This window comes from Chionomys nivalis, chromosome Y (assembly GCF_950005125.1).
Source record: "Chionomys nivalis chromosome Y, mChiNiv1.1, whole genome shotgun sequence".
NCBI lineage: Eukaryota > Metazoa > Chordata > Mammalia > Rodentia > Cricetidae > Chionomys > Chionomys nivalis.
The window spans coordinates 5453134-5480535 of record NC_080113.1 but is presented as its reverse complement, the minus strand read 5'-3'; the positions used below and the strand labels follow the sequence as shown (position 1 = coordinate 5480535).

General features: G+C 40.9%; 2 pseudogenes; one reads left to right on the top strand and one right to left on the bottom strand.

Moving 5' to 3' along the window:
- Positions 1-27402, bottom strand: part of LOC130868812 (ubiquitin-like modifier-activating enzyme 1 Y) — a 964755-nt pseudogene that overhangs the window by 593569 nt on the left and 343784 nt on the right.
- LOC130868841 (glyceraldehyde-3-phosphate dehydrogenase-like) lies at positions 11900-12906 on the top strand (annotated as a pseudogene).

The window sequence follows — 27402 nt, the reverse complement described above, 5'->3', positions numbered from 1 at the left end:
CGTTAACAAAGGGCCTACCTTGCTGCAGACAGGCTATTGAAGCAAAGCAATTCCTGCCAGCCCTGTTGCCCTCAGCACCCCGTCCCAGTGCCCAACAGGCTAAGCTGGCAGATCCCGTGGCCCCACAGAAGGGAGGAAGAAGGGAGGAGGTTCCTGGGTGCAAACTTGGTTGGGTTAGCGGGAGAGAGGCACCAGCAGAGGGAAGCAGCCCCTGCTGAATGACTGGGGAGTGAAGGGAGTTGGGGAATGTCCCTGCTCTGTTTCTGGGCTCCTGCTGCGGGTCAAGAGCACAATCAGCAACCACTCTGATTGGCCCCCCGGAACAGGATCAGGTTCCTTTGGTGGCCAGGAACCTTGCTAAGATAGGGCCTACCTTGCTGCAGGCAGACTATTGAAGCAAAACAATTCCCGCTGGCCCCTTTGCCCTCAGCACCCCGTCCCAGCACCCAAACAGGCTGAGCTGGCGGATCCCGTGGCCCTGCAGAAGGAACACACTGGGCCTTTTAAGGTCCCTGGAGCAGTTAAGTATTTCATGTGAGTTCTTGTCTGTCTGCACATGCATGGCCCCAGAACCTGGAAGTGCCTACCACCACTGTGTGATAGGAACCAAACATTCCACCCTTTTGATTATTATAAAAACTGGAGGGTTTAGGGACTTTAATGGATGGAAATGGGGCATTGTTAGGTATCTCAAGACTGCTTTCTGCTGATTTTGTGGGCATCAGAAAGTTGAGATTCTTGACCACATCCTAGAGTGGCTGATTACTTTCATGTTTTCAGGCTCTGTGGAACCGGCTGGCTAGCAGTTCAATTGGACCTTGCAATTTGCTAGAAAGGCAGAAGATTATGTATGAAAATATATTTGAGATCCTGGTGATTAAGTGGGGAGAGTCCCAAGATGGAAGATTTTTTTGGAGGGTGGGTTTGCATCGGAGGAGGGAATTTCCCAGGGCTTCCCAAAACCAGGACTGATAAAGGAAGAATTAAATGATACCTATTCTGGGCTAGTCTAGTCCATTTAGGTAGATCCAATTGGCTTTCTGGAGCTTATGGAAAAATGTTTAAAAAGAAATAAATTTTAGACATACTAAAGATTATGGTTATGATAGTATAGTGTTGGGATAGAAGATGGTGGAGGAGAAGGGAAGAGATGGGAGAATTATTAGAAAGGGGAATTATTAAAACCCTCAAGGCACTTGTTCTCTTTAGCATCATGGTATTACCTTAACATCCAGGAGACACTGTTGCAGTCAGTGATAGGCCTGTTATGTTAAAGTCTGTTTTGTGAGTTTTGTGGAGTCTGAGGTTGTGAATGTCCCCAAACTCATTATTGTTTCTTACCACCTGGGCTTTTGGCAATCCTTTGTACCACTGGCTCCATGTTTAATGATGGTCTCTGTGATAACAGCTGAGTGGGTAACTGGAAATTTAAGTATGACATTGGATAAATAGAGAAGATGGTAAAGCAGATAAGAGAAAGAGGAAAAGGGTATATGGAGTTTGGGGCACAGGATAGTTGAGTATGGTGATTAGACTTTATCCTTCTGGAACTGGAGAAAGAGTGGCTGAACTTTGTGTCCTCTGGAACTTAATGGAGCAAGTTTGAGTTACCATATATGAGGGAGTATCTTGAGCTGAAAGAATAAAAGGATTGAGGTGAGACAAGTAAATCCAATGAGGGAGAACCTTGAGCCAGGCAGCTGTGGGAGTTACAATAATTACTTTAAAGGGACCCTGCAATTAAAGGAAAAGTGGTGAAGGGCATTGGTCTGGGGGGAGGGGAAAAGTACCTGATCTCCTATGTTAATCAGTGGCAGGCATACGTTGACACATGGTTGAGGTAATGAGTAGTTGGTAAAATCCCATAATAGGGAGTGAAGATGGGATAACAGCAGAGTAAGCAGGTGATCAGGAAGTGCATAGGTTTTACATGGGAGGCTGGGGATTAAAACCAGCCATATATATATATATGAGTTCAAATAGCAAGCAAGCAAGAAAGTTTTTGGAGAAAGCATTTGACCTAAAAAATAATGGAACTGTCAGACTGATGAAACCAACAGTGAAAACCTCCTTTATCTTTGGGAAAATGGGAGGCTTTTAAAAACTCTATAATGTAACCTGAGTTACTTATGGATTCTCCTTTCATTGTAGAAACCCACATTCTTTCCAGCTAGCTGCGTGGGAGAGGGGGATATGAAAGGCATATTTGAAGTCTATGTAAACATTTAAGGATTGTCCCTTTGCTGACTGGAAGGCACTGGTAAAGTTTATTAATTCAACCTGCTGATTAATGGTATGGGCAGGGAGTGCCTGTACCTCCACCACCCCAGTATCTCCTCACATTAAAGAAGCTCTCATCTGTGTACCAGGTATAAGTGACCTGAGACAGTTTGCCCTAGTGTATATGTGAGGGGTGGGGCAGTAGATCTAATAAGGCTTCTATGCAGTAATGAAATGGGGAATAATTAATTGTAGTAGGAGCATGGGCCTGCTTTTTTTCCTGGTCGCCCAGCTAGCTTAACCCCCGAAATAACCACATGGAAATTGTATTAATGAAATTATTGCCTGGCCCATTAGTTCTAGCCTCTTATTGGCTAACTCTCACATCTTGATTCAACCCATTTTTAAGAATCTACATGTCACCAAGAGGTCATGGCTTACTGGGAAAGATTCAGCATGTCTGACTCTGGTGACTCCACTGAGGCTCTCTCTGCCTGCCTTCTTTCTCCCAGCATCCAATTCTGTCTTTCCTGCCTACCTAAGTTTCTGCCCTATGAAAAGGCCAAGGCAGTTTCTGTATTTAACCAATGAAAGCAACATAGAAAGAAGAACCTCCTACACTATTTTCCCTTTTTCTTCCTGGGCCCTGCTCCCGGTGCAAACTATGGCTATGGAGTATTTGTGGGCCTGGGTGTTAATGTGTCTGCTTGGGATAGGGAGGAAAATAGATGAGACCATGCCTGTGGCTCAGCTCTTACTGCCTGGCCAGAAGGCAGAATCAGGCTTGGGCAGGCAGTAGAACAAGGTAAGATTCCTGCTGCCAAACAGAGAGATGTTTCCAGGCTGCACAGTGCTCTGCCTAGCAGATTTTGCTGTAACTCAGATAAAAAAACAGTTTATGTGTTGCATGTTCATTCTTCAGGTTGGACTGATGAGCGCAGCTCCTGCCTGGTGGCCCCAAGCTAACAGATATGGTATGTCCACCATTTTGAAATTGGAGACAGGGAGAGCCAACATCCAGGGCAGCTGCAATCAAGCTGCTTGGAATTTTAAAAGCTCTTCAAGACAGTAGAGAATTAAAGACAATACAATAGGACAGATTCAGACATAAAAGACCTCTAAATGTGTCATACTGTTATATAAACGTATGTAGGCTTAAAAGAGAAAATAAAAGGAGTATAGAAAGTCATAAAATAAAGTTAATGATTTAAAAAAGGGTAGAGTCTTTAAAGAGACAGAGTACGGATAGTCATTGATTTAAAAAAGCCTCTTAAAAATGAAAATTCTCAGAGAGTCCGGATTCTTTGTACTATTTTGTTTTCTTTGAATTTTTTGACTGTGAAGGTGCTAAGTACAGAGAGACATTTCATTGTGTGGGCTGCTAAGCTAAACCAGCATGGATATTATAATGGTATTACAACCTCAAAATTGGTGTCTAAGAATATGGTTCTTTGGACTGCAAGGTCCCTGGCCAGCAAAGGGCCCTGATCCTGTACCAGAAGACACATCAGAGGGGTGAGTTTGTTACAGACTGGTGACAGAAGCCCTGTTCTGTCCCAGAATCTAGCACAGACATTCCTCAACCCCCTCATCTTTCTGGTCATTCGGCAGGGGCTTCTCTCCCCAGCTACTGCCTCACTCTTTCTGTTCCATCCCAGCTTCTGCCCAGGTGCCCCATTCCTTCTTTAGGGACATAAGAACCACCCCCCCAGCTCAGCCTGTATTTGGGCTGAGACAGGGTGGTGAGTGCAACAGTGTGGGAATTTCTTTGTTTCACAAAGCTTGCAGGAACCAAGCTAGGCCATTTGCCTGCAATGTCCCTGGACAGCAAGGGGCCAGATTCTGTACCAGAAGAATCATCTAAGAGTATTTGAAGGAAGAAATGGGCAGGCACCAATGCAAGAATTTCTCCAACAATCTGAAAAACAACATGGTAACACCAGAATCCAGTGAACATACAACAGGAAGACTAATACAAAAGGAGTAGAAAAAATTGACACTATGAAAGTGATAAATGTCCCTTTAAAAAGATGTGAAAAACTCCGTTAAAGGAATGGATGAAAAAAAAATAACAAAAAGTTTGAAGAAATGAGTAAATCCCTCAAAAATACCCTGAGAAACCAAAAAAAAAAATCAAACAGGTAATAGAAACAGTTCAAGATATGAAAACTGAAATGGAGGCAATGAAAAAACACAACCCAAGGGATGGCTGGATATGGAAAATCTAGGTAAACAAACAGAGACAACAGAAACAAGCATAACCAACAAAATACAAGAGATAGAATAAAGCAACTGAGATGCTGAAGACACCATAGAGAAAATAAATGCACTGATCAAAGAAAACAGCAAATCCAACAAATTCTCATCACAAATCATCCAGGAAATCTGGGACACAATAAAAAGACAACACCAGGTTTCACTGGCCTGCCTGCACCAAGCAAGGTAGCCGCTTTGTTTACAAACTACCCAACCAGCATGGAGATCTGATCTCGGCACCAAGAGAGCCATCATTGGGGTGAGTTTGGGAACCCAGGAAGCAGCCTGGGATAGGGAACTCAGAAGTTCCCCAGCCCCCCCAACCCTTCCTAAGCTCCCTGCAGGGACTCTACTCCCCGCATACTGCCTCTCTCTTCCTATCCCACCCAGCTTGCATGGAGAACCCTCCTCCCTTCTGCCCCCTTCCTTTTTGGGCCCATAAGACCACCCAGCTCAGCCTGTCTGGGCGCTGGAGGTGAATCTTCAGAGCAAGCAGGCGGGCAGGAGTTCCTTTGTTACTATGGCCTGCCTGCAACAAGCAAGGTAGGTGCTTTGTTTATGAACTACCCAACCAGCACGGAGAGCTAATCTTGGCACCAGGAGAGCCATCATTGGGCATGGAGATCTGATATTGGCACCAGGAGAGACATCACTAGAGCACCAGGAGAACCATCACTGGGGAGTACAATCACTAGGAAGGTACATCAGTAGGCAAGGAGACCTGATCGTGTAAAAGAAGATCCATAGGAGAACATTTGGAGGAAGAGATGGGTAGGCACCAATGCAAAAATTCACCCAACAATCTGAAAAATAATATGAAACCACCAGAACCCAGTGACCTCACAACAGGAGGACATGAACACCTTAATCATGAAGAAGTAGAAAAAAATTGAATTTATGAAACTGATTGATACCCTTTATGAAAGTGATTGATGTCCTTAAACAGCATGTAAAAATGCCCTTATAGAAATGGATGAGAAGTATAACAGAAAGTTTGAAGAATTGAGTAAATCAGTGAATGATACCCTAGGAAACCAAAGAAAAACAATCAAACAGATAATGGAAACAGTTCAAGACTTAAAAACTGAAATGGAGGCAAAGAAGAAAACACAAACAGAAGGCTGGCTGGACATGCAAAATCTAGGTAAACGAATAGAGACTACAAAAGCAAGCATAAACAACAGAATACAAGAGATAGAAGAAAGAATCTCAGATTCTGAAGATACCATAGAGAAAATAAACACGTTGATCAAGGAAAACAGCAAGGCCAACAAACTCTCATCACAAAACATTCAGGAAATATGGGACACAATAAAAAGACCAAACCTAAGAATAATAGGAGAAGAAGAAGGAGAAGTAGCTCAGCTCAACGGTCCAGAAAATATATTTAATAAAATTATAGAAGAAAACTATCTCAACCTTAAGAAAGATATACCTATGAAGGTTCAAGAAGCATACAGAACACCGAATAGGCAGGATAAAAAAAATCCCCTCACCATATAATAATCAAAACACAAAGAATACAGAACAAAGAAAGAATATTAAGAACTGCAAATGAAAAAGGCCAAGTTACTTATAAAGATAATCCTATAAGACTGACACCTGACTTCTCTATGGAAACCATGAAAGCCAGAAGGTCCTGGATAGATGTACTGCAGAAACTAAGAGACCATGGATGCAAGCCCAGACTACTATACAGAAAGGCCTGCTAGACAGGAAAAATCTAGGAAAATGAATAGAGACTACAAAAGCAAGCATAACCAACATAATACAAGAGATAGAAGAAAGAATCTCAGATTCTGAAGATACCATAGAGAAAATAAACACACTGATCAAAAAAAATAAAAAAAATAAAAACAGCAAGGCCAACAAACTCCCAACAAAAAACATTCAGGAAATATGGGACACAATAAAAAGACCAAACCTAAGTATAATAGGAATAGAAGAAGGAGAAGAAGCACAGCTCAACGGTCCAGAAAATATATTTAATAAAATTATAGAAGAAACTTTCGCAACCTAAAGAAAGATATACATATGAAGGTTCAAAAAGCATACAGAACACCGAACAGGCTGGAAAAAAAAAAAAAACAAAAAAAACAAAAAAACATCCCCTCGCCATATAAAAATCAAAACACAATACATACAAAATAAAGAATATTAAGAGCAGAAAAGGAAAAGAGCCAAGTTACATATAAAGATAAACATATCAGACTTACACCTGACTTCTCTATGGAAACCATGAAAGCCAGAAGGTCCTGGATAGATGTACTGCAGAAACTAAGAGACCATGGATGCAAGCCCAGACTACTATACCCAGCCATGCTTTCGTTCAGTATAAATAGAGAAAAAAATTTCCAGGATAAAAACAAATTTAAACAATATGTAGCCACAAATCCAGCCTTATAGAAAGTAATACAAGGAAAATCACTAACCAAGGAGTCCAACAATGACCACAATAACTCAGACATCTAGAGACCCTTCACCAGTGCAACTCAAAGAAGGGAAACACACAAAATGTACTACTAAAGAAGTGACTGGAGTTAACAACCATTGGTCATTAATATCACTTAATGTCAATGGACTCAACTCACCTATAAAGAGGCACAGACTAAGAGATTGGATACAAAAACAGGATCCAACATTCTGCTGTTTACAAAAAACACACCTCAACCACAAAGACAGGCACCTACTCAGAGTAAAGGGCTTGGATAAGACTTATCAAGTAAATGCAGCTAGGACAAAAGCAGGTGTGGCCATACTAATTTCTAACAAAGTGGACTTCAGACTAAAATCAATAAGAAGAGATGGAGAGGGACATTTTCTACTCATAACAGGAACAATTCGTCAGGATGAAGTCTCAATCCTGAATATCTATGCGCCTAATATAAAAGCACCCACGTACGTAAAAGAAACATCGCTAAAACACAAGGCAGCCATCAAACCACACAGATTAATAGTAGGAGATATTAACACTCCCCTCTCTAATGGACAGGTCAATTAGACAGAAACCTAACAGAGAAATACGAGAATTATTGGAGGTAATGAATCAAATGGACTTAACAGACATCAATAGAATATTCCACACAAATAGGAAAGAATATACCTTCTCTGCAGCTCATGGAACCTTCTCAAAAATTGACCACATACTCGGTAACAAAGCAAACATCCACAGGTACAAACAAATATTAATAACCACCTGTATCTTATCAGATCACCACGGATTAAAGCTAGAATTCAGCAACAATGCTACTCCCAGAAAGCCTAAAAACTTAGGGAAACTGAACAGTCAACAGCAGAACCATACCTGGATTATGGTAGAAATAAAGAAAGAAATTAAAGTCTTCCTTGAATTCCATGAAAATAAAGAGACAACATGCTCAAACTTATGGGACACTATGAAAGCAGCCTTGAGGGTAAAGTTCATAGCACTAACTGTCCACTTAAAGAAAACAGAGAAAGCACACATTGGAGACTTAACAGCCCACCTGAAACCACTAGAAAAAAAAGAAGCAGACTCACCTAGAAGGAGTAGAAGACTAAAAATAATTAAACTGAAGGCTGAAATCAAGAAAATAGAAACACAGAACACAATCCTAAGAATCAATGAAACAAAAAGCTGGTTCCTGGAGAAAATCAACAAAATTGATAAACCCCTATCCAAACTAATCAAATGGCAGAGAGAGAATTTGCAAATTAATAAAATCAGAAATGAAAAGCAGGACATAACCACAGACACAGAGGAAATTCAGAGAATCATTAGATCTTACTACAAAAGCCTGTATGCCACAAAACTGGAAAATGTAAAAGAAATTGACGCTTTTTTAGATAAATACCACATACCAAAGTTAAACCAGGACCAGGTGAACAACCTAAATAGACCTGTTAGTCGCAAAGAATTAGAAGCTGTTATCAAAAACTTCCCTTCCAAAAAAAGTCCAGGACCAGATGGTTTCAATGTGGAATTCTAGCAAAACTTCCAAGAAGACCTAATACCTATACTCCTTAATGTATTTCACAGTATAGAAACAGAAGAGTCATTGCCAAACTCCTTTTATGAAGCTACAGTAACTCTGATACCAAAACCACACAAAGACTCAACCAAGAAAGAGAATTACAGGCCAATCTCACTCATGAACATCGAGGCAAAAATCCTCAACAAAATACTGGCAAACCGGATCCAAGAACCCATTAGAAAAATTATCCATTATGATCAAGTTGGCTTCATCCCACACATGCAGGGCTGTTTTAACATACGCAAATCTATCAATGTAATCCATCATATAAATAAACTGAAGAAAAAAACCCATATGATCGTTTCATTAGATCCTGAAAAAGCATTTGACAAAATTCAACATCCCTTTATGATAAAAGTCTTGGAAAGATTAGGGATACAAGGGTCATACCTAAATATAATTACAGCTATCTACATCAAGCTGACATCTAATATCAAATTAAACGGAGTGAAACTTAAAGCCATGCCACTAAAATCAGGAACACGCCAAGGCTGTCCACTCTCTCCATACCTCTTCAATACAGTTCTTGAGGTCTTAGCAATAGCAATAAGACAACATAAGGGGATAAAGGGGATGAAAATTGGAAATGAAGAAGTTAAACTTGCATTATTTGCAGATGATATGATAGTGTACATAAGCGACCCCCAAAACTCCACCAAAGAACTCCTCCAGCTGATAAACACATTTAGTAATTTGGCAGAATACAAGATCAACTCCAAAAAATCAGTCGCCCACATATACACAAAGGATAAGGAAGCAGAGAGGGAAATAAGAGAATCATCAACTTTCACCATAGACACAAATAGTATAAAATATCTTGGGGTAACTCTAACCAAGGAAGTGAAAGAACTACTTGACAAGAACTTTAAGCCATTGAAGAAAGAAATTGAAGAGGATACCAGAAAATGGAAGAATCTCCCTTGCTCTTGGATGGGAGGATCAACATAGTAAAAATGGCAATTCTACCAAAGGCAATTTATAAATTCAATGAAATCCCCATCAAGGTCCCATCAACATTCTTCACAGATCTTGAGAGGACAATAATCAACTTTATATGAAAAAACAAAAAACCCAGGATAGCCAAAACAATCTTATACAATAAAGGAACTTCTGGAGGCATTGCCATCACTGACTTCAAATTCTATTACAGAGCTACAGTAAAGAAAACAGCATGGTACTGGCAGAAAAACAGAGAAGTCGACCAACAGGATCATATAGAAGACCTGGATTTTAACCCACAATCCTATGAACAACTGATTTTTGATAAAGGAGCTAAAAGTATACAATGGAGGAAAGAAAGCATCTTCAACAAATGGTGCTGGCACAATTGGATGTCAACCTGTAGAAGAATGAAAATAGACCCATATCTATCACCATGCACAAAACTGAAGTTCAAATGGATCAAAGACCTCAATATCAATCTGAACACACTGAACCTGATAGAAGAGAAAATGGGAAGTACCCTACAACATATGGGCAAAGGAGATCACTTCCTCTATATAACCTCAGCAGCACAGACACTAAGGATAACATTGAATAAATGGGAACTCCTGAAACTGAGAAGCTTCTGTAAAGCAAAGGACACTGTTACTAAGACAAAAAGGCAGCCTACTGACTGGGAGAAGATCTTCACCAACCCTGCAACTGACAACGGTCTGATCTCCAAAATATATAAAGAACTCAAGAAACTAGACTTTAAAATGCTAATTAACCCAATTAAAAGATGGGGCACTGAGCTGAACAGAGAATTCTCAACAGAAGAAGTTCAAATGGCCAAAAGATACTTAAGGTCATGCTCAACCTCCTTAGCGATCAGAGAAATGCAAATCAAAACATCTTTGAGATATCATCTTATACCTGTCAGAATGGCTACAATCAAAAACACCAAGGATAGTCTTTGCTGGAGAGGTTGTGGAGAAAGGGGGACCCTCATCCATTGCTGGTGGGACTGCAAACTTTTGCAACCACTTTGGAAATCAGTGTGGCGGTTTCTCAGAAAAATTGGGATCAACCTACCCCTGGACCCAGCAATAGCACTCTTGGGAATATACCCAAGAGATGCCCTATCATATGACAAAAGCATTTGTTCAACTATGTTCATAGCAGCATTATTTGTAATAGCCAGAACTTGCAAGCAACCTAGATGTCCTTCAATGAAACAATGGATGAAGAAAGTATGGAATATATACACATTAGTATACTACTCTGCGGTAAAAAACAATGACTTCTCGAATTTTGCATGCAAATGGATGGATATGGTAAATACTATCCTGAGTGAGGTAACCCAGACCCAAAAAGAAGATCATGGGATGTACTCACTCATAATTGGTTTCTAGCCATGGATAGGGGGCCACTGAGTCTATAATTTGTGGTCCTAAAGAAGCTAAACAAGAGGGTAAATCCAAGGAAAAGCTTATAGTTATCCTCCTGGCTATGGGAAATAAACAATATTGCCGGGCAAAAAATTGGAATCTTGGGGGTGGGGTGGGATAGGGGTGAGGGGAGATGGGGAGAGAAAAGTGTGAAGGAGAGGATGATGGGGACTTGGGGAAACGTGATGATTGGGGATATAGGAAGGTTGGATAGGGGATCAGGGAAACTCATATCTTATTTAAGGGAGCCACCTAAGGTTTAGCAAGAGACTTGAACTTGGAATGGCTACCAGGTGCCCAGGGCAATGTCCCCAGTTAGTTCCTTGGGGCACCTGAGGATAGGGAACCTGAAACGAACCTATTATATAACCATACTGATGAATATCTTGCATATCACCATAGAACCTTCATCTAGCAATGGATGGAGATAGAGACAGAGACCCACACTGGAGCAGTGGACTGAGCTCCCAAGTTTCTAATGAGGAGCAGAAGGAGGGAGAACATGAACAAGGGAGTCAGAACCATGAGGGGTGCACCCACCCACTGAGACAGTGGGGCCGATCTATTGGGAGCTCACCAAGGCCAGCTGTACTGCAACTTAAAAAGCATGGGATAAAACCGGACTCTCTGAACATGGCGGACAGTGAGAGTTGATGAGAGGCCAAGGAGAATGGCACAGGGTTTTTAATCCTACTTGATGTTCTGGCTTTGTGGGAGCCTAGACAGTTTGGATGTTCACCTTCCTAGACCTGGATGGAGGGGGGGAGGACCTTGGACTTTCCACAGGTCAGGGAACCCTGACTGCTCCTGGTACTGGAGAGGGAGGATAAGAGGAGTGGGGGAAGGGGGAGAGGGGAGGGAGGAGGGGGAGGCGAGGAGTAAGTGGGAAAATTTTTTTTTCAATAAAAAAAAAATTAAAATTAAAAAGAATAATAGGGATAGAAGAAGGAGAAGAAGTACAGCTCGGCTCTCTGCTCCTCCCTGTTCTGGAGACAGCCACTACCCTTCATGCAGTACCAGCCTCGTTCCAGAGACACGATGGTGAAGGTTGGAGGGAATGGATTTGTCCGTATGGACACCTGTTTACCAGGGCTGCCTTCACTTCTGGCAAAGTGGACGTTGTTGCCATCAATGACCCTTTCATTGACCTCAACTACGTGGTCTACATGTTCCAGTATGACTCCACCCATGGCAAGTTCAAAGGCACAGTTAAGACTGAGAATGGGAAGCTTGTCATCAAAAGGAAGGCCAGCACCATCTTCCAGGAACAAGATCCTGCCAACATCAAATTGGGGGATTCCAGCACCGAGTATGTTGTGGAGTCGACTGGTGTCTTCACCATCATGGAGAAATCTGGGGCCCACATGATGGGTGGGGCCAAACAGGTAATCAACTCCGCCCCTTCTGAGAATGCCCCCATGTTTGTGATGGGTGTGAACTATGACATGTATGACAGTTCCCTCAAGATTGTCAGCAATGCTTCTTGTACCACCAACTGCTTAGCTCCCATGGCCAAGGTCATCCATGACAACTTTGGCATTGTGGAGGGACTCATGACCACAGTCCATGCCTTCACGGCCACCCAGAAGACTGTAGATGGCCCCTCTAGCAAGATGTGGCGAGATGGCCGTGGTGCTGCCTAGAGCATCATCCCTGCATCCACTGGCGCTGCCAAGGCTGTGGGCAAAGTCATTCCAGAGTTGAACGGGAAGCTCACAGGCATGGCCTTCCGTGTTCCTACCCCCAATGTGTCCGTTGTGGATCTGACATGATGCCTGGAGAAAGCTGCCAAGTATGACGACATCAAGAAGGTGGTGAAGCAGGCATCTGGGGGCCCATTAAAGGGCATCCTGGGCTACACCAAGGACCAGGTTGTCCCCTCTGACTTTAACAGTGACTCCCACTCTTCTACCTTCAATGTTGGGGCTGGCATTCTCAATGACAACTTTGTAAAGCTCATTTCCAGGTACGGCAATGAATTCGGCTACAGCAACAGAGTGCTGGACCTCATGGCCTACATGGCCTACATGGCCTCCAAGGAGTAAGAAGCCTGCCCTGGACCACCCATCCCAGCAAGGACACGGCAAGAGAGAGTCCCTCGGCTATTGAGCAGTCCCTGTCCTAACTCAACCCTTGACACTGAGCATCTCCCTCAAAGTTTCCATCCCAGACCCCCAGAACAGCCGGAGGGAACCCTACTCTCTTGAATACCATCATTAAAGTTCATTGCAACCCTAAAAAAAAAGAAGTACAACTCAAAGGCTCAGATAATATATTCACCAAAATTATAGAAGAAAACTTTCACAACCTAAAAAAGGATATTCATACAAAGGTTCAAGAAGCATACAACGCCGAATAGACTGGATAAAAAAAAATCCCCTTGCCATATAATAATCAAAACACAAAATATAAAGAATAAAGAAAGTATATGAAGAGCTGCAAAGGAAAAAGTTCAAGTAACTTATATTGGAAAACCGATCAGTCTTACACCTGACTTCTCTATGGAAACCATGAAAGCCAGAAGGTCCTGGATAGATGTACTGCAGAAACTAAGAGACCATGGATGCAAGCCCAGATTACTTTACCCAGCCAAGCTTTCATTCACTATAAATGGAGAAAACTAGATATTCCAGGATAAAAACATATTTAAATAATATGTAGCCACAAATTCAGCCTTACAGAAAGTAATAGAAGGAAAATCACAAATCAAGGAATCCATCATTGCCCACAATAACTCAGACATCTAACAACTCTTAATTAGTACATATTGAAGAAGGGAAACACACAAACTCTACTACCAAAAATAAATAAATAAATAACCGGAGTTAACAACCACTGGTCATTAATATCACTTAATATCTATGGACTCAATTCACCAAAAAAAAGGTACAGGTTAAGAGATTGGATACAAAAACAGGATCCAACATTCTGCTGTTTACAAGAAACACACCTCACCTGCAAAGACACACATCTACTCAGAGTAAAGGGTTAAGAAAACGCCTTTCAATCAAATGGACCTAAGAAACAAGTGTGTGTGGCCATTCTAATTTCTAACAAAATTGATGTCAAACTAAAATCATTCAGAAGAGATGGAGATAGACACTTTTTACTCATAACAGGAACAATCCAAAGGATGAGGTATCAATCCTGAATATCTATGCCCCTAATATAAAAACACCCACTTATGTAAAGGAAACATTATTGGAACTCAAGGCAGACATCAAACCCCACACACTAATAGTAGGAGACTTTAACACTCCTCCCTTACCAATAGACAGGTCAAGCAGACAGAAACCTAATAGAGAAATAAGAGAATTAATGGAGGTAATGAATCAAATGGACTTAACAGACATCTATAGAACATTACACCCAAATAGAAAAAATATACCTTCTTCTCAGCATCTTATAGAATCTTCTTGAAAATTGATCACATTCTTGGTAATAAAGCAAACTTCCACAGATACAAAACAATTTTACTAACAACCTGTGTCTTCTCGGATCACCATGGAATAAAGTTAGAATTCAACAATAAATAAATGACCCCCAGAAAGCCTACAAATTCTTGAATACTGATCAGTCAACTACTGAACCACCACTGGGTCAGGGAAGAAATAAAAAAAGAAATTAAAGTCTTCCTTGATTTCAATGAAAATGAAGACACAACATACCCAAACATATGGGACACTATGAAAGCAGTGCTAAGAGGAAAGTTCATAGCTCTAAGTGCCAATAATAAAAAAAAAAATGGAGAAAGATCACACTGGAGACTTAACAGCACAGCTAAAAGATCCAGAAAAAAAAAGAAGCAGACTCACTGAGGAGGAGTAGAAGACTGGAAATAATCAAACTGAGGGCTGAAATCAACAAAATAGAAACACAGAAAACAATCCAAAGAATCAATGAAACAAAGAGCTGGGTCTTTGAGAAAATCAACAAGATTGACAAACCTTTATCCAAACTAATCAGAAGGCAGAGAGAGAACATGCAAATTAACAAGATCAGAAATGAAAAGGGGGACATAACAACAGACACTGAGGAAATTCAGAGAATCATTAGATCTTACTACAAAAGCTTATATGCCACAAAGTTGGAAATGTAAAAGAAATGGACTTGTTTTTAGATAAGTACCGTTTATCAAAATTCAATCAAGACCAGAAGAACAATTTAAATAGAACTATAACTCGTGAGGAAATAGGAGCCGTCATAAAAAAAACCTCCCAACCAAAAAAAAAAAAAAAAAAAAAAAAAAGCCCAGGACCTGATGGTTTTAATGCTGAATTTTATCAGAACTTCCAAGAAGAGCTGATACCTATATTCCTTAATGTATTTCATATAATAGAATCAGAAGAATCATTGCCAAACACTTTTTATGGAGCTACAGTTACCCTGATTCCAAAACCACACAATGACCCAACCAAGAAAGAGAATTACAGACCAGTCTCACTCATGAACATCGATGCAAAAATTCTCAATAAAATTCTGGCAAACAGAATCCAAGAACACATCAAAAAATTGTCCATTACAATCAACTAGGCTTCATCCCAGAGAGGCAGGGCTGGGTCAACATACAAAAATTTATCAATGTGGCCGGGCGGTGGTGGCGCACGCCTTTAATCTCAGCACTTGTGAGGCAGAGGCAGGTGGCTCTTTGTGAGTTCGAGACCAGCCTGGTCTACAAGAGCTAGCTCCAGGAAAGGCTCCAAAAAACCACAGAGAAACCCTGTCTTGAAAAACCAAAAAAAAAAAATTATCAATGTAATCCATCACATAAATATATGGAAGGAAAAAAAAACATATGATAATTTCATTAGATGTGGAAAAAGCATTTGACAAAATTCAACACCACTTTATGACTAAGGTTTTGGAGAGGTTAAGGATACAGGGATCATACCTAAATATAATAATACTAGCAAGCCAACAGCTAATATCAAATTAAATGGAGAGAAACTCAAAGCCATTCCACTAAAATCAGGAACAAGACAAGGCTGTCCACTCTCACCATATCTCCTCAACATAGTTCTTGAAGTTCTAGCAATAGCAATAAGACAAGATAAGGAGATCAAGAGGATTTGAATCAGAAAGGAAGAAGTCAAACTTTCATTATTTGCAGATGATATGAGAGTGTACATTAGTGACCCAAAAAACTCTACCCAAGAACTTCTACAGCTGATAAATAACTTCAGTGATGTGGCAGGTTACAAGATCTACTCCAAAAAATCAGTAGCCCTCCTATACACAAAGGATAGAGAAGCAGAGAGGAATTCAGAGAAACTTCACCTTTTATGATATCCACAAATAGCATAAAGTATCTTGGGTTAACTCTAACCAAGGAAGTAAAAGAACTATTTGACAAGAACTTTAAGTCTTTGAAGAAAAATTGAAAAGGACACCAGAAAATGGAAGGATCTCCTTTGCTCTTGGATTGGGAGGATCAATATAGTAAAAATGGCAATTCTACCAAAAGCAATCTATAGATTCAATGCAATCCCCATTAAAATTCCAACAAAATTATTCACAGATCTTGAGAGAACAATAATCAACTTTATATAGAAAAACAAAAAACCCAGGATAGCCAAAACAATCTTATACAATAAAGGAACTTCTGGAGGCATTACTACCCCTGACTTCAAACTCTATTACAGAGCTACAGTGTTGAAAACAGCTTGATATTGGCATAAAAACTAAGACGTCGACCAGTGGAATCGAATAGAAGAACCGGATATTTACCCACAAACCTATGAACACCTGATTTTTGATAAAGGAGCTAAAAGTATACAATGGGAGAAAGAAAGCATCTTCAACAAATGGTGCTGGCAGAACTGGATGTCAACCTTTAGAAGAATGAAAATAGATCCATATCTATCACCATGCACAAAATTCAAGTCCAAATGGATCAAAGACCTCAATATTAATTCGAACACACTGAACCTGATAGAAGAGAAAGTAGGAAGTACTCTACAACATATGGGCACAGGAGACCACTTCCTACATATGACCTCATTAGCACAGACAATAAAGGCAATATTGAATAAATGGGACCTCCTAAAACTGAGATATGTTTCAGTTAGATTAGTATTCTTATCTTTCAAAAACTACAGAATATGCATTCAAAAGGTTTTAATAACTTAGGTCTTTTCATGACAATAGGACACATCTGGTCCTGGCAGCACCAGCTACTTCAAGAGGAAGATTGGCATAGGAGGGGCTCTTCATGGAGTTTGCTAGCCATTTGGGTAAGAAACTGCTCTTGCCTTGACTGGTTCACTGGACATGCAGAACCCACAGAAAGATGAGTGTTGAACTTGCCTAAACGTGAGACGATCCTTCAGGGTTCCTGGTCATGAAAGTGTTTGTGAGACATTCTGCAGGATACAGAAGAAAGTGACTGAACTGTCTTCGAAATTTCCTGCTTTGTGAAAAAGTCTGCTGGATACTATGGGCCTGTTAGCTGAAAATGGGTGCCCCAACAGTTCAGAAGAACTTTGGGTGACTGTCCAGGCAGTGAGATGTCTCTGTCATTTCTAGAGTTTTGAAAGTTGCTTACAATGTACTTCAAGTTTACATGGGTAATATTATATCCTTCGGGAGTCTTTGAGGGAGTTAAAGAATAGATAGATAGTTTTAGTTACACTTTTCCTTAGTTATGATAAAAGATAAAGTAGATATAAAGTAATTCTTGCTTGATAACTGTTTTGTAATATGTAATTTTACTATGTTAAAGTTAAAGCCTTCCTTTCCTTTTTAAACAGAAAACGAGAAATGGTGTAGGAGGTCCTTCTGTTTATGTGTTGCTTTCATTGGTTAATCAATAAAGAAACTACTTGACCTGATAGGGCATAATTTAGGTAGGCAGAGAAGACAGATCTGAATTCTGGGAGGAAGAGAGCAGAGTGAGAGAACCTCCATGGAACTGCCAGGTCAGACATGCTGAATCTTTCCTGGTAAGCCATGACATCGTGGTGATATACAGATTATTAGAAATGGGTTAAATCAAGATGTGAGAGTTAGCCAATAACAGGCTAGAGATAATGGACCAGGCAGTGATTTAAATAATACAATTTCTGTGTAAGCTAGCCAGGCAACTGAGACAAAAAGCAGGCCCTCTCTCCTTCAACAGTAGGCCCCCAGAATTCCCTCAATACTGAGTAGGTCTCCCACATCCAAGAGAAAGGAGATGAACTGACCTGATACTAATGAAATTACCTGGTGCTACTGACAATGAAGTAAACAACAAACCCACCTAAGACCTTATTAGAGGAGAGACATGTTCTGACCTGGGAATGTCTGTGTGGAGAAAAAGAGCTTGAAGATGGCATGTCCAGCTTTTAAAGGCTGCCTAATGCAAGTAGGAGGATTGATGTAGCTACATCATATGCAGATGACAGAGCTCATGCATGCTTGCAAGGGATTACATGGCTGTGTCATACATAGGGTATGCAACCATGCTGCATATAGGTCATGCAGAGCATTTTAAGGTCCATAGTGAGGCTAAGTATTTTGCTTGAGTGCTTGTCTGCACATGTGTGACCCTGGAACCTGGAAGTGCTCACCACCACTGTGTTACTAGAATCATAACACACACACATACACACACACAAATACTAATTAGACAAGGAAGAATAAAAGTGACTGACCTTTTTTCTGCAGTTGTTCACAGACATTTGTTTCCCACAGGTAAAACAGGTCTTGACAAACCTATGAGAATAGGTGATGGCAACATAGAGGTACCAAATTGCAATACCATTAAGGGGTATTTAAAAAGAAGGGGAGAAAGGATCAGGGGTAAAGTCTTGCCACTAAGTCTGTCAATCTGTATTTGATCTTCAGATCACATAAGTGGAAAGGGGATTCTCACAAATTGTCATCTGACCACCACACACAGAATACTTGCAGTCACTCAGGTATAATTTATTATATAATGTGTGTGTGTGTGTGTGTGATGCATGTAAACATTTTCTAAAAAGAGGCATTTCTTTCTGCTTGGTTTATGAATGCAACACAACACTGATGAATTACTTTCTATACAGGACAAAAATCTGACCTCGTTGAAAATATCTTTGTAAAAATAATAAAAAAGAAGATAGTCAGCATGGATTACCACATCACAGGTACAATCACCTGACTAGCTGGGGCAGATACCTCAAGCAGAAAAGATTAAATATTGATCTTTAGTGAGAAGGGAGAGAAAGCTCTCTGCTTCCTTTTTTTTTCTTTCCTTTTCTTTTTTTGTTATGAGCATGGATATACCTATGTGTGTGCATGCATAGCATATGTATGTATATGCTAAAAGTGTATATAGTATATGTGTATGATTCATGAAAGTGCATGTATAGTTTATGCAGTTGTGTGTGCATATGTTAATATGTGTGTGTGGTGTAATGTGAATGTGTATGCATTTTGTACTGTATATTTGTGTTTTAATGAGTGTGTGTGGTTGTATGTGCATTTTTATCTGCTAGCATGTGTTCCAAGTATGAATTGTATTAACTTTTTTCACATAATATATTCTAATTGTGGGGTCAGTCATGATAAGCTATGTATCGACAAGTCACCCAAAGGAAGTTATTTATTTCCTGTCAGAGTAGAACTAGGCCCTAGATAAATTTAATAAGAGGCTTGAGCCTCAGTAGTTTACTCTGAGGCAATGCCTGGTTGCAGGAGGAACCATAAACTGATATTACACAACCATCACCCAAAAATAAACCATTCAAAAAAATGCCTGGCATTCCAACTGCTATTGATAGGAATACCTGCCAGAACACAACAGGACAACCCTAGACAAATGTCAGCCAGTCAGGGGTTTTAAAACCACAGAAACCCCTAACCCCCACCTTTGATACTATAAAACCCTATTCTAGCTATACCAGAAGATCCATCAGAGAAGAGTTCCTTTATTTCACTGAGCCTGCACACAGCAAGACCACCCTTAGTCTATGAGGTCCCTAGCCAGCAAGCGGCCCTGATCCTGTACCAGAAGATCCATCTGAGAAGTGAGTGTGTACCCTACCAGCTGGCAGACATACAAGAAAGGGAGCACAGGCACCCTTCAACCCCCTAAACTTTCTGGTCATTTGGCAGGGCTTCTCTCCCCAGCTACTCCCAGCTTGCTCCCATGCACCCCTTACCTTCTGCAGGGTCATAGGATCCCCCAACTCAGCCTGCTTTGAGCTGAGGGTCTGGGGAAAAACTGGTGAGAATAACTGCGCAGGAGTTTCTTTGTTTCACTGGACCTGCTCACAACAAGCCCGCCCTTTCATCTCTGGGTTACCTGGCCAGTAAATGGCCCTGATCTTGTACCAGAAGATCTATCAGAGAAGTGTGTATGTACCCAACTGGCCAGCAGACACCCCGGAAAGGGAGAAAAAGCACCATCCAACCCCCTAAACTTTCTAGTAATTCAGCAGGGGCTTCTCTCCCTGGCTACTGCCTTTCTCTTGTTAACCCATCACAGCTTGCTTCCAGGCACCCCTACCCTTCTGCAGGGTCATAGGATCCCCCAACTCAGCCTGCTTTGAAACTGAAGGTCAGGGGACAAAGGGGTGAGTGTAGTAGTGGTAGCGACGGGGCTGCTTCCCGCCACCCGGCTAACTTTACCCAAAATAATTACACAGAAACTGTATTATTTTAAACACTGCTTGGTCCATTAGTTGTAATCTCTTACTGGCTAGCTCTTACATACTGATCTAACCCATTTCTAATATTCTGTGTAGCACCATGAGCTGGCTTACCAGGAAGATCTTAACCTGCATCTGTCTGGAGTGGGAGAATCATGGCAACTGCCTGACTCGGTTTCTTTCTCCCAGCATTCTATTCTGTCTACTCCGCCTATCTAAGCTGCTGTCCTATCAAAAGGGCCAAGGCAGTGTCTTTATTAACCAATAGACATATGACCCTCCTCCATCATTTCCCCTTATTCTGTTTAAACAAAAAAGAATGCTTTCATTTTAAAATAGTATAATTACATATAGCAAAATAGTTATCAAGCAAGAATTATAGTTACAATATTTATATCTACTTTATCGTAACTAAGGAAAACTATATCTATTTATCCTTCAACTCCATCAAAGACTCCAGAAGGATATATTATTACCTAAGCAAACAACTTCCAAAACTCTAGAAATGACAGAGACATCTCGCTGCCTGGACAGTCACCCAAAGTTCTTTTGTACCATTGGGACATCCGTCTTCGGCCTTCAGGCCCATAGTGTCCAGCAGACATTTCCATGAAGCAGGAAAATGCAAAGACAGTTTAATTACTTTCTGCTGTATCCTGCAGAATTTCTCATAGACTTTTTCATGAATCAGGAACCCCAAAAGAACATCTCACTTTTAGGCAAGTTGAGCAGTCCTCTCTCTGTGGGTTCTGTGTCCAGTTTATGCAACAGTCCAGGCAAGAGCAATTTCTTGTCCAAATGACTAACCAACTCCCTAAGGAGCCTCTTCGATGCCCATCTTCCTCTTGAAGTAGCTTGTGCTACCAGGAGAGGACGTGTCTCATTGTCATGAAAAGCCATAAGTTATTAAAACATTTAAAATGCCGTATTCTGCTGGGCGGTGGTGGCGCACGCCTTTAATCCCAGCACTCGGGAGGCAGAGGCAGGTGGATCTCTGTGAGTTCGAGGCCAGCCTGGTCTACAAGAGCTAGTTCCAGGACAGGCTCCAAAGCCACAGAGAAACCCTGTCTCGAAAAAAAACAACAAAAAAAGCCATATTCTGTAGCCTTTGAAAGATATGAAGAATGCCTATTTAACTGAAATATATCTCTATATATCTAGAATATCTAACTAACATGACTACAAGCTTGACTATTATTGATGATTATCCATTAGCAACCTATATTTCCTAATTATACATTACATTTTTAAATGAACTACACAATCACAATACCTTAATCAAGATTAGAAATATGCATATGCATATAACAAAATTGACCTTAAAATCCATACCAATGCAATTTATTCATATCTATATCATATCCCCCTTTAAGTGTATAAGAACATTTATAAACAATATTTGGGAATATGGGCGCAGTTATTTCTCTCCAAACTGCTTTCTGCTGAATGGGGGAGTTGTTAATTAGGTCTTTCATGGTGTAACCTGTGTGCCAGGTTCATCTTAGTCGGCAGTTGAGTGAAGTAATTTTTTGAGGGTATTCACAGCAACCTTTCAGGAGGGCGTGGTCTATCATACCATATTGGAATAGAAAAAATCGACAGGGTCTCATCCTCTGTGAAAACAAAAGAAAACCTGTAGTAGGAGCTGTGGGCTGCATTCCTGCCGCCCTGCTCCCAGCCGCCTGGCTAGCTTATGCCCCAAAATAACAACACACAAACTGTATTCATTTAAACACTGCCTGGCCCATTTCTATTAATGTGTGTAGCACCGAGGTGCACTTACCGGGAAGATTCTAGCCTACGTCCATCCTGGGTCGGAGCTTCATTACATCTGCCCCAGAGAGGAGAGAAAATGCCGTCTGAGCTCACTTCCTCTTCCTCACAGCATTCTGTTCTGTTCACTCCACCCACCTATGTTCTAACCTATCAAGGCCAAGCAGTTTCTTTATTAATTAATCAATGACCTTCCTCCATCAAAGACCCTCTCCAAAGCATCATATCCTTAGACCCAAATTCTGAAATCATAATACCCTTATATCCACTTTGGTTTAGCTTGGCTAAACCAAATGTCTCTCTGTACTTAGCTCGCTTACAGTCAAAATTTTTAAAGAAAACACAACAATACAAAGAATCCAGACTCTCTGGGAATTTTCCATTTTTACATGGTTTATTTTTCTTTATTTCTCTTAATCTATAACTATCCGTACTCTGTCTCTTTAAAAATTTTACCCTCGTTTTTTTAAACCATTAACTTTATTCTCTATATTCTTTTTCTTCTCTCTGTCAAGCCTACATACATTCATCCAACACTGTGATCCATTTATAGGTCTTCTATGTCTGAAATCTGTTTTATTGTGAATCTGTAATTTTTTACTATCCAGGAGCACTTTGTTTTGCGTCTTTTAATAAATAAACACTTACGAATCTAAGCTGTGACATTCCTAGGTCAAAAACAGGTACTGCAGGCTTGCCCCACCCAGTCCAACATGGCGGAGCCACTTGTGACTGAATTGGTTGCGCCTCTAAGCTGCAGGGTGAAGGGCTGCTCTGGATGTTGGCTCCACTTCTCTCCAATTTCAAAATGGAGGATGTACCATTTACTACTAGCTCTGGGGCCGCCAGGTAGGAGCCACATTCAGCACTTTAACTCTGAGACTGAGCATGCAGCATCCAAGTTACAGCCTAATCTGACACACAGAGCTCTATGCAGTCTGAAAACATCTCTGTGTGTGGTGGTGGGAATCTGCCATGCTCTCCCGCCTGACCAAGTCTGATTTCGCCATCTGGCCAGGCAGGAAGAGCTGAGCCAAGGTCTCAGCTACTTTCCTCCCGATCCTGAGCAGAACACAAACATCCAGTCCATAAAAGCCATTGAAATGCTTTAAAGCCAGAGTTCACACTGGCAGCACAGCCCCAGGATGCCACGTTTTAAAGTGCTCAGCTTTTTTCCTGCTGAGGCTGAGTCAGGAAATTTTCTCTGCAGCACACTCTAGCAAACAGCAAAAAGCTGTGGTAAACTCTGTGTTTAAAATTAAGCTCTCTCAGGTTTTACATGGAGTTAGTTAATCACGTTGGGCGCCACTCTGTAGTGTGGAGTGGCAAGCCGCTTCCCTGCCACCCCAGTTCCTGGCCGCCTGGCTAGCTTATGTCCCAAAATAATTACATGGAAACTGTATTCTTTTAAACACTGCTTGGCCCATTAGCACTAGCCTCTTACTGGCTAGCTCTTACATATTGATCTAACACATTTCTAATATTCTGTGTAGCACCACGAGCTGGCTTACCAGGAAAGATCTTAACCTGCGTCTGTCTGGAGTGGGAGAATCATGGCAAATGCCTGACTTGGCTTCTTTCTCCCAGCATTCTGTTCTGACTACTCTGTCTATCTAAGCTACTGTCCTATCAAAAGGATCAAGGCAGTTTATTTATTAACCAATAGACATAAGACCCTCCTCCATCAGGTTAGTGCAACTGTGCAGGAGTTCCTTTGGTTCACTGAACCAGCAAACAGCAAGCCTACCCTGTTGTCTGTAGGGTCCCTGGCTAGCAAGTGGCCATGATCCTGTACCAGAAGATTTATCTAAGAGCATTTGAAGTAAGACATGGGCAGGCACCAATTCAAGATTTTGTCCAACAATCTGAAAAAGAACATAATAACAACAGAATCAAGCAAACACACAACAGGAAGACTTGAACACCCTAATCCAGAAGACATTGAAGAAATAGACATTATGAAAGTGGTAGAGTCCCTTAAACATGATGTGAAAAACTTCCTTAAAGAAATGGATGAGAAGAATAACAAAAAGTTCGAAGAAATGAATAAATCCCTCAAAGATACCCTAGGAAACCAAGAAAAAACAAACAGGTAACAGAAACAGTTCAAGACTTGAAAACTAAAATGGAGGCAATAAAGAAAACACAAACAGAGGGACATCTGCATAAGAAAAATCTGGGTAAATGAACAGAGACTACAGAGACAAGCATAACCAACAGGAAATAAAAGATAGAAGAAGGAATCTCAGATGCTGAAGATACTATAGAGAAAAAAACACTGATCAAAGAAAACAGCAAATTCAACAAATTCTCATCATAAATCATGCAGGAAATCTGGGACACCATAAAAAGACCTAAGAATAATAGAGGTACAAGAAAGAGAAGAATTACAGCTCAAAGGCTCAGAAAATATATTCGTCAAACTTATAGAAAAAAACTTTCACAACCTAAAGAAGGATATTCCTATGAAGTCACAAGAAGTATACAGAACATTGAATAGACTGGATCAAAGAATATCCCCTCGCCTTATGATAATCAAAACACAAAACATACAGAATATGTAACATGAGTGGGCCTGGCTTGTTTGTTTTGGGGGGTTTTGTCCTCCTACCAGGTACCCCACAACTGTTTAGCCCCAAAGAAAATCACACATAAGTCTCCATAAATTATAAGCTGATTGACCCATTAGCTCTAGCCTCTCACTGGCTAACTCTCACTTCTTGATTAACCCATTTTTCTGATCTATGTTAGCCATGTGGCTCAGTACCTTTTTTCAGTGGAGCAGATCACATCCTGTTGCTTTGGTGGTCTGGGCAGGAGTGGGAGGATTCAATTTCTTCCTTCCCAGAATTCTCCTGTTCTCATTACATCATTTCTGCTTCCTGTCTGGTTTTCCCACCTGTATTTCCTGCTTGGCCAATCAGCATTTATTTATAACATGAAAGACAGAATACAGACAATTTTCCTGCATCACTTCCCCCTCTTCTTTTTTTTTTTAAAAAGGAAAATATCCATAGTCCATTTTTTGGGAATGTGGTCGTAGTATTCCAGGCCACTTCCAGCTGGTTGGGGGCACTGTTAATCTTATGGGGACCTAAAGAAAATTTAGTGTTATGATCAAGTCCTCACTGAAGTATCCTGTGAGTCTTGATCATCTCAGGCAGCAGTCTTGAATCTGTTCTGGATAAAGAACTCAGACATCTGGGCCATCTATTCCTGCCAGAGATTTCTTAGGTGATCTTCCTTGATCAAAGCTGATTTTTCTTAACTCTGAAGAAATTCATAGCCTCTCATTTTCTGTGGAAACAAAAGCAAAATCTCTTCTCCAAAGTAACATACCTTTGACTTCAATTTTGAAGCCAAGGTTTTTTCAAAATACCTATTATGAAATTAATTCTGTAGAATTTATAAGCAAATATCTTTTAGCAGCTGTTGCTCCTTCCTCAGCATTCAAACAATTCAAAGAGAGCATAATAACATACGGTATCAAGATTCTCTGTGTATTTTCCATCTTTACATGATTTTATTTTAACCTCTATTTCTTTTATTTTTACTTTTAACTTTTGGCTTTTTGAGACAGGTTCTCTATATATCTTTGTCCTGGAATTCCCTCTGTAAAACCTTGAATTCACAGAGATCCGTCTGTCTCTGCCTCTCAGGCTACTCTATTTCTTTTCTTTTTTTAACTCTGAGAACTTTAATCTTTAGCATGTATATATTTTTAACACATTGTAAACCATTTAGAGGTTTTTTTTATGCTTTGAATAAGTGTTTACTGTATATCTCTCTTTTTATGACCACATGGGTCTTTAACCCCTTCCCTTCTGTGGGGTCATCGGATCCCCCAACTCAGCCTGCTTTGAAGCTGAGGGTCAGGGGACAAAGGGGTTAGTGCAACTGCACAGGAGTTCCTTCAGTTCACTGAACCTGCACACAGCAAGCCCGCCCTGTTGTCTGTGAGCAGCCATGATAGTGTACCAGAAGATCCTTTGGAGAGCATTTGAAGGAAGACCCTAAGGACACTTACACTGTTTGTGTCAAAGGTGAGTTGGTGTGGACAGCATTTTTGGCCCCGCCCAAAAGAGGGCTCCAGAGTTTGTAAACTAGGACAGTGAGAAGGTATGAGGAGGGCTGAAGGAGAAGGAATTCTCAGGCAGACCTCAGTCCAAGAAGCCTAGGTTCACATTCTTGGATACTGGCAATGAGCCATACACACAGCAAGTTAAACTTGCTGATTCATATAGTAATAAGTCGATGAAATACTAAAAAGTGCACATTAATCCTCTCTAAATTACAAGCCATTATTACACCACCTTCACAGGTATGGCTTATCAACACACTATACTCAACATGACCCAATGTCAGAAACAACTGGACTCGAATCCACAGGTTGCTCTTTGCATAGCTATAAAATTTCTCACTTGTAACTTGTAGTTACAGCCCTCAAGAGAAGTCTGACATGACTCAGCCCAGGTGCAGGCAGCAAGGATACTAAGCGCTTCTTGTGGGACAGGAAGCAGGAAAACACAAATGTGTGATGGAGGAAGGTCATTTGTCAATAAACAAACTGCCTTGGCCCATTTGATAGGCTACCCCTTAGGTGGGTGGAGTAAACAGGATAGAATGCTGGGAGGAAGAGGAAGTGAGCTCAGACTCGACAGCTCTGCTCTCTGGAGCAGACGCCATGCTCTCCTCTCCAGAGCAGACGCGATGAAGCTCTGACCCAGGATGGACGTAGGCTAGAATCTTCCTGGTAAGCGCATCTTGGGGTGCTACATACATGAACAGAAATGGGCCAAGCAGTGTTTAAAAGAATACAATGCGTGTGTTGTTATTTCGGGTATAAAGCTAACCATGCGGGAGCCGGGCTGTGGGAAGAGGTCCGCAGCCCCTACTACAGATGGTGCCCACGTGGATAACTGCATCCACAGAAAGCCTGAGAAAGCTTGGGAAAGAATAGAGTAAAGCGTTTTTTCTTGTTAGCAGCAATTTCTTGGGTCTGCTCTGCTTGCTAGATGCAAGCAAGTACTCTCATCTAAGAGAGGCTTCCTGACTCAGCTTCAGCTGTGAAACCTTGCAGCTCATTTAAGAGGTCCTGCCATGAAACACTTAAAACGGTGTTGGTGAAAAGCTGAAGGCATGCTTTTCGGTTTT